An 8,575-nucleotide genomic window follows, 5' to 3' on the forward strand; every position below is an offset into this window, starting at 1 on the left:
TGCTATGAAGCAATCACATAAAACAGAGTGATAAAACATAGTGGTTAAAAGCTTGGACTTTACCATTAAACTAGTTCTAAAAACCTGAGTAAATGACCTAACATCTGAGTTAGTTTCTTTTACCTGTTATATAGAGAATGACAACAGTATCTATCTCACAAGGTTGTTGCTGCTAAATAATACATGGAAACTAGAACAATGCCTCCTAGTGCATTATTAACATTGAGGGAGTACAGAAAAGGAGTAAAATATTAACTCTTTCTTTGATGGTAGTGACGAGATAATAAGATGGGAAACTAGGCAGACACCAGTGGAAGCATCCTAGTGGAAATGACCAGTGTGAGTACATCCTACTCAAAATCTGTAATTTATCATCAACATTTAAAGCTTTAAAACTATACATAGAGGGCACCTGGGGAGTTCAGTTGATTGAGTGTCTGACTCTTGATTTTGGCTTAGGTCATGATCCCAGGGTCATGGGATCAAGCCCCGCACCAGCGGGGGCTTCCATGCTCAGCATGGAACCTGCTTAAGATTTTTTCTCTCTCTCTCCCTCTGCCTCTCTCCCCCACTTGTGCTTTCTCTCTCTAAACAAACAAACAAACAAACAAATGGGGTGGCTGGGTAGCTCAGTCAGTTAAGCTGCTGACTTCGGCTCAGGTCATGATCTCACAGTTTGTGAGTTCAAGACCCACATCAGGCTCTGTAGACACAGCTCAGGGCCTGGAGCCTGCTTCCAATTCTGTGTCTCCCTCTCTTTCTCTGCTCTCCCCGACTCATGCTCGCTCTCAAAAATAAACATTAAAATTTTTTAAATCTCTATCTATCTATATGAAGCTGTACTTCCTAAAGTATTTCTAGAGAAAATCTACGCTTGGAGTCAACAAAAGCACAGGCACAGTGGAGGGGCAGCCCTACAGGGCAAATAAGGAACCCCATACACAAGAGCATACATTTTAACCTAGGTACCACACATTTCTTCACAAAGACAGTGGGCAGATGTTCTGAATGGGAAGGGTTCCTAACACAGATGTTGGGACCAGAACAAAGGAGCACAGAAGCCAAGGTAAATCTGGTTTTTCATGATGGACACTAAAGAAGAGGTGGAGGAAAGGTACTATACAGGAGGGAATACACAAATACACAGTGTTTCAGGAAACGGGAAACTATTAGCATTTTGGGAACAAAAAATACTTTTGGCACAGGATTGTTTTCTGCCAAATGCCTGTAGTGTTCTACAGTTATTATGACAACCAAAAACCCCCCTTACCACATTTTCTAACACATCCATGTGTGGTACCACCTTCTCCCCTTCTGTTCTTCCAACAGAATGGCTTGCATTAATATGTTTTATCTCCAGGGTAAATTCGTCCCTCTCAATTTAGCTATCGGAGGGTTCCTAGCTTGCTCACCTGCTCTTTGCCTTCAAATCTGAAGGAGAAGCCTTGCCTGAGGCTCACCACTCAGCCCCTGCTCAAGACCTCTCATTCCAGAGAGAGTGGGGCAGGTTCAGGGGGCAGCCTATATACTAAGAGGAAATCCTCATTAGATACATATTCTGGGTTAATCAACCTAGTCCTTCATTTGTAAATATAAACCAACTGCTGCAGATCACCAGACATCTAAAGAAAACATCAGTGACAGTGGACAAAGCTGAACAAACTAAACTAAGGAGAAACAGATGGTGCTGAGAATAGAACTTAAAATTTTAATTTTTATTATTTTTCTCAGAGATATGTGAGAGACTACTGCATTTATAAAGGAGCAGGCCACTAAGAAGGAGAAAATGAGGTGTCTGGAGAATAAGAAAAAGTTCCTGGCAATTAAAAATATTGTCAAATTTAGAAAAATCAAACAGTAGACTAAATGGTAAGACTGTTAAGGTCAAAAGTGCTCATGGGGAAAATCAAGTGAAGGTAAAGTCCTAAATGCAGAACAAAGATAAAAACATGAGAAAAAACACACAAGCAAGTCCAACAGTGCCTATCAGGAGTTTTGTAAGACAAGATCAAAGACAAGGATGAGGAAGAAATAGTTGTCAAACAATAGAAAAAAATGTCCCTGAGCTTAAATGACATGCAAAACTTCAGAATGAAAGGCTTTCCAAGTACAGAGCAGATTGTATGAAAAAGATCTAGATCTGGCCACATCTAAGTGAAATCTCACAATGCTGAGGATTAAAAATGGGGTTAGGGGGAGTGGGTATTTCTCCAAAGAAGAGTTGTGTAAAAGGAACAATCATCAGACCTCCATGCCATTTATTACTGGTAATACTGGATGCCAAAAGATAACACAGTAAGAATGTCAAAGTTTTGATGGAAATTAAGTTTAAAGAAACAGTACATACATTCACACACACATATACATAAAATACATGCATGTATGTGTACATACACATGTGGTAAAGTTTAACTATATTGAAATACTTAATAAACACAATAAACAATCTCCTCCTCTGAAGAGCTTTTTAGCCTTCCAGACAAAATTTATGCCTGTATTTAAATATACCCTTTATTTATACGAATGTAACTGTTTTATTAATATCTTAATGATCTTTCCATATTAGAGCTCACCCTTTTCAATATATCTAGTACTTCACTAAAGAGATGAATCAATATTTTAGTCTGTCCTCTACTGAAAGATATACAGATTGATTCTACTTTCTGCCGTTATAATCAGTGTTACAATCAGCATCTATAGATCTATATCCATACACATTCTTATATACATTAATATATGTACCATCAGCGAGTACATACCAAGAGTAGAACTGCTAGTTCAAAAGATATGTGATTTTTCAATTGTCAGATATTGTGAAACTGTTCTTTAAACAGGGCCTATCAATTACATTTCCATCAGGAGGTCCTCATTTCATTATTTGTTACAATAATGAATTGCCTCATAAAGACATATCAATATAAATGTGTAGAACATGTGCAACAAAAGGAGTGGTTATAAAGAGAGAACCAAATTTTGAATTCTAATCTCATTTTCCTCCAACGTGGCATCAAAACAAACTTAACACATTTATTTCCTTATCTGTAAAAACAAATGACAATGATCTAACTTACATGGTTATTCAACAAAATTAAATGGCTCACCTACTAAAAACATGTAAATGCTAAATATTCTGCTTAAGCTAATATTCTGTAACTCAATCTCTTCATCTTTCATTGTGACTATTGCTAAATATTCAGTGTCAATGAAAAGCAAATCCCAACAACAGCAATTTAAATATATTTTTCCTACCTTGAAATCATGGTTTTTAAAAATATAATAGTTGAGGGTTTTCCCTAATTTCATTATCTTACCTGACCACCTTGCACCTTGTCATCATCTGGTTAAGTTTAATTCAGAAAAGAAAGTAAACTACCATTTGTAAAGAACTTATCAATATTCCTATTATAAATCAAGTGTCTTACAAAAGCAGCTAGTGTAACTTTCTGGCATTCTTACTTAAAAACAATGGTCTTTTTTTTCTCTCCAAATTTTTATTTAAATTCCAGTTAGTTAACATACAGTGTAACATTAGTTTCACATGTAGAATTTAGTGTCATCACTTCCATACAACACCCACTGCTCATCACAAGTGTCCTCCTTAATCTCCCATGTTCCAGCCCATCTCCCCTCCAGTGACCATCAGTTTGTTCTCTATAGTTAAGAGTCTGTTTCTTGGTTTGCTTCTGTTTTTTCCCCCACTATGTTCACAGGTTTTATTTCTTAAACTGCACATGAGTGAAATCATATGGTATTTGTCTTTCTCTGAGTGACTTATTTCACTTAGCATAGCTCCATCAACAATTGCTAGAAACAATTTTCTACCATGGCCTATGCTTTAAGAAAAAAGTCCTCTCTAAAAACAAAAACAAAAAAACAGGCATTTTCACTAAATAAGGAATTCTGGACTGATAGATCCTCTCCCCAGCACCACACTTAAAACCATTTTACTTCCTTCTGGCCTTTATAGTCTCTAATAAGAAATTCCCATTCACTTAAATCATTCATCTGTTAGTGGCTTTTACTTTCACTGCAATATATGTGTGTATATGTGATTATATATATATATATAATCTTGTTTCTAGCAGTTTGATGATGTGACTGGACATGGATTTCATCGAGCTTATGGATAACTGTTTGAGGTTTGTTGAACCTCTTGAGTCTATAGGTTTATGCCTTTCCCTAAATTTGGGACTTTTCAGCAACCAAATAGTTTTTTTCTGCACCACATTCTTTCTTCTTCTCTTTGGGGGGGGCTCTGATGAAACGAAATGTTAGGCTTTCTGGTATTATCCCATAGATCCCCGAAGCTTTGTTCATTATTTTTTTCAAACTTTTTTCTCTCTTGTTCAGTTTGGATATATTTCTATTGATCTCTAAGTTTATGGATTCTATGTCATTTCCATTTTGCTATTGTACTTGTCCAAGAGCGCTCACCCTTACTCGTCATAGCATATTTTTTTAAATTTATTTTTATTTTTTATTTTTTTGAGAGAGAGAGCGTGAGCAGGGGAGAGTCAGAGAGAGAGGGAGACACAGAATCCGAAGCAGGCTCCAGGCTCTGAGCCCGCTGTCAGCACAGAGCCCGACGCGGGCCTCAAACCCACAAATCGTGAGATTATGAACTGGGCCAAAGTCGGATGCTTAACCAACTGAGCCACCCAGGTGCCCCTGTCATAGCATATTTATAATAACTGCTTTAAATCTTTCTCAAATGATCCCCACATCCATGTCATCTCAGTGTTGTGTCTATTATCTATGCACACGTGAGCTGAACATTTTCCTGGTTGCCCATGTGCCAAGTAACTTTGGAATGTATGCTGTATATTTTAATACATATTATGAGACTGTGTCTTGTTGAAAACTTACAGAGAGTGTTGATATTTGTTTTAGCAAGCAATTTACTCAGTTGAGTGTAGGCCTCAGATTCTGACCTTTTGAGGTACTAATGCCATTTTAGTCTTCCACGCTTGTTTGTGAATTTAAGTTTCCATTTCTCTCCAGTAAATATCTAGGAGTGAGATTGCTTGGTCACGTAAGTATATTTTTAACTTCATCAGAAACTACTAAATGGTTCAAAACTTTCACAGTGTTTTTTGGATCTGTCTCACATATGCATCATGGGACTTAGGTGGTAGTCTATCAGCATTTTAGTACTCAACATCTATGTATGTATGCTCTTTAGAGTCAGATTGACACATTCACAATTCAAGGGCGGGTGAGGAGTACATAAACAACTTTAAGGTGTCCCTTTCTAGACCTACTCCCTCTCCATAAATATGCCTGGTACTCTAGTTCTCTGGGATGCTCTTTAACAATGCTCCAGCCAACTATCAGGGGCTCTGTTTAACCCACTCTGCCAAGTACTTCCTAAAACCACAACTCCTTCAGCAGAAAGGAAGATTTCCTTCCTTGGAGTTACCGTCTTGGCTGTTGCAGCTGCTTCAACAATGCTGCCAAAGGATTTCCTAGGGGCTGGGGTAGAAGAGAATTCAGAATAAGAAAAAACAGATTTCTGCACTCTGAGTATCTTATTCTTTACGCCAGAACTAGAAGGTTTTAGGAGTTCTCGCTGCTCATTCTGATGTCAATTTTTGGGTTTGGGTCTAGTTAGGAGATACCAAACACGGAAAAAAATAACTCAACATAAATTCAGTGGTATTTAAATATCTGGTTGTCTTCTCAACCTGCTTGGTACTATTGCCTTTTAATCTATAAATAGATATTCCTATATTCAGTCTAGTTTCTATAGCTGCATTCACTGGGAGAGACAGGATATAGCGTGTTTATTCTACCATACTGGAACCTTTATAAATTATATTTTCCACCTAATTTGGGGTGGTTTGGTGCCACTGTTTCTTTAAATATATTTTTTTAATATTTATTTTTGAGAAAGAGAGATAGAGGGAGAGGGAGAGGCAGAGAGGAAGACACAGAATCAGAAGCAGGCTCGGCTGTCAGCACAGAGCCCGACACAGGGCTCAACTCACAGACTGTGAAATCATGACCTGAGCCAGTCATACGCTCAACCAACTGAGCCACCCTGGCATCCCCTTTTGTTTTCTTTTTTTAAAAATTTTTATTTATTTTGAGAGAGAGAGAGAAAGTGGGGGAGGGGCAGAGAGGGAGAGACAGACAGACAGACAGACAGAATTCCAAGCAAGCTCCACACTGTCAGTGTAGAACCTGATGTGGGGCTCAAACTCAAGAACAAGGAGATCATGACCTGAGCTGAAACCAAGAGTCAGATGCTTAACTGACTGAGTCACCCAGCGTTCCCAAATATTTTTTCTGTCCTTTTCTCCTCTTCCTGTCATCTGGAAATCACATTACATGCATGCTGAAATGCTTGACGTTGTCCCAAAGGTCCCTGAGGCTCTGTTTACTTTTATTAACACCTTTTTTCTCTCTCTCCTTTGGATTGAATACCTTTTACTTACCTTCAGATTTTCTCTGCCACCTCAAATTTGCTGTTGAGCCTATCTAATTAATTTTTGAATTACTGTATTTCTCAAATCTAAATTCCTATTTGGTTCTTCTTTTCTAAATTGTTTCTCTATTATTTGTTGAAAATTATTAACATATTGTCCTATAATTCTCTGAACATGTTTAAAATAGCCAATTTGAAGTTGTTGTTAAATCCAACATCAAGCTCATTTCAATTGACTGTTTTTCCACATTATGGGTCATACTTTCCGGGCTTTTTTTTTCTTCCCTTTATTTTTCCATGTCCAAACAGAATCTTTAACATATTACTGTAACTGTGCATTCATTCTATTTTTCAGAGTTGTTGGGTCTTTTTTAACATCTCAAGGCTGTAAGATTTCCACCATCTGCCAGTTGATTGTATATAGAGTGGGGAATGGATTCAAACTTACAGACTCTAGTCTCCCTTGCTTTGAACTTTTTGCCAGGCTCCCTCAGGTCTCCCCTCCACATATGTAGTTTCCTAGGCAACCAGAACTGTATGGAGAGCTTAACTCAGCCCTTCTGTGGCTCTCATTTCTAGGATTTCGCTATGAAATTTCTACTGGTCCACTATCACCCAAACTACTGCCAGCAAGGCAGCAGGTTTTCTCTGTTTCTAACCAAATCTACCACTTTTCACCAGCAAAGCTGCAGGTTTCTGTGTTCCCTCTTAGTCCCCCATTCCCTAAGTCACCTCACCTCCCCCCCCCCCCCCCCCCNCTGGTAAAGCTTCACTTCTCACCAAATGAAGGGGCAGGGTGCTGGGAAGGTATCTACCTGGGAAGAGCTCAGGCATGAAGGCCACAGACTCACACTATTCTCACCCCAAGCCCTAACAGTTGTGCAAGATCAATTTTTTAACTGCCTTTGGTCAATTTCCAGTACCCCTAAATGACTGTTTTTTGATGATTTTGTCCAGTTTTATGTTTACTTTTTGCAGAGGGGAACTGCCAGCCTCTTCAAGCCACTATTATTAGGATTCAAGTAACTGTTTTTAATAAAGATTTTCAAAGTTTAAACCTTCACTGTCACAACTTATTAAGTGAAAAACATCATAACTGGTAATACCGACTCTAATGAGGCAATTTTTTAGGATGCGCATAGTGATATTATTCAAAAACAGGAAGAAAACAAACAACATTTAATGTTCCTTAGGAAGAGAATGGCTAAATATCCATCCTATGAATACTCTGCAGTTAAAAGAACATGGTTTTTCATGTACTAACATGAAAATGCTCTCCAAAACACATTTTTCTGTGGAAAAAAAAAACTGTGGTATTTATAGAAATGAAGTACACAAAACTGTATATTTTCCATAAGTACAACTACATTAATAGATAGGAATAAGTCTAAAAAGATATGAAACAAAGTGTAACAGGTTTTACCCCTGGGAAAAGAGCAGAGAGACTGAAAGAAAGACTGGTTAAAAGGCTCTTGGCTCTATCTGGTAATACCTTAAAATTGTTACAAAATTAATATATTTACATATATATGTATTAAAAAAAACAGTAACTTAACAGATTGCTCTTGCTATGAATTGTATTATTTGGAAAGTCATTATCAAGAGGGTTCCTAGAGGTTTCCACACAGACCAATAAGGATTAAAGAAAATCACCTCACCTAATAAAATTAAGTATTACCATCTACAAGGTTTTATTAGGCAAAAATGCTTAGCCTCATTCCTCAAGTCATGAATTTGCCAAAGATAATCTCCTTATAGAGAATACTGCATACCTTAAATATCCTGTTCTTTATGTATTAGTTTGTACTTTTTATCAAGGACTTCTTTCCACATAAGCCATTTTAGGCTATGTCACACTAAATAATACTTTTTAATAACTTTAGCAGATTTGCTTTAAGTTACAAGGCTTCTTTAAGGCCTATAGTAAAGAATTAGAGTAAATGGAACTCATTAACAATCCTACAAATCAGTTATTTTTTTTTCCCATTTTTACCCTGATCACAGCCTTTATAGATTTCAAAAAGAAAATGGAACCTTCAAGACACCGTGGGTATAGATGAAAACAACTCACCTTTCACTTTTAGTCACACACACACTGTAGTTCCCACATATATCTCCAAGCGTCTTTGGTTGGAGACTGCTAAAAAT

General features: G+C 37.4%; 1 protein-coding gene across 2 annotated transcripts in view; it reads right to left on the reverse strand.

The window, feature by feature from the left end:
• The window catches only part of PALS2 (protein associated with LIN7 2, MAGUK p55 family member), a 68,728-nt gene extending 61,810 nt beyond the window's left edge, over nucleotides 1-6,918 (reverse strand). Inside the window, exon 1 of one of the 2 annotated variants that reach the window (XM_077775350.1) lies at nucleotides 6,876-6,918. The gene's annotated coding sequence lies outside the window, so the exon portion shown is untranslated. The remainder of the gene's footprint in view (nucleotides 1-6,875) is intronic. The other variant, XM_077775351.1, reaches the window with a different exon arrangement.
• Nucleotides 6,919-8,575: the final 1,657 nt, after the last annotated feature.

The sequence above is a fragment of the Crocuta crocuta genome, unplaced genomic scaffold (assembly GCF_008692635.1).
Source record: "Crocuta crocuta isolate KB4526 unplaced genomic scaffold, BGI_CrCroc_1.0 scaffold197, whole genome shotgun sequence".
Classification (NCBI taxonomy): Eukaryota; Metazoa; Chordata; class Mammalia; order Carnivora; family Hyaenidae; genus Crocuta; species Crocuta crocuta.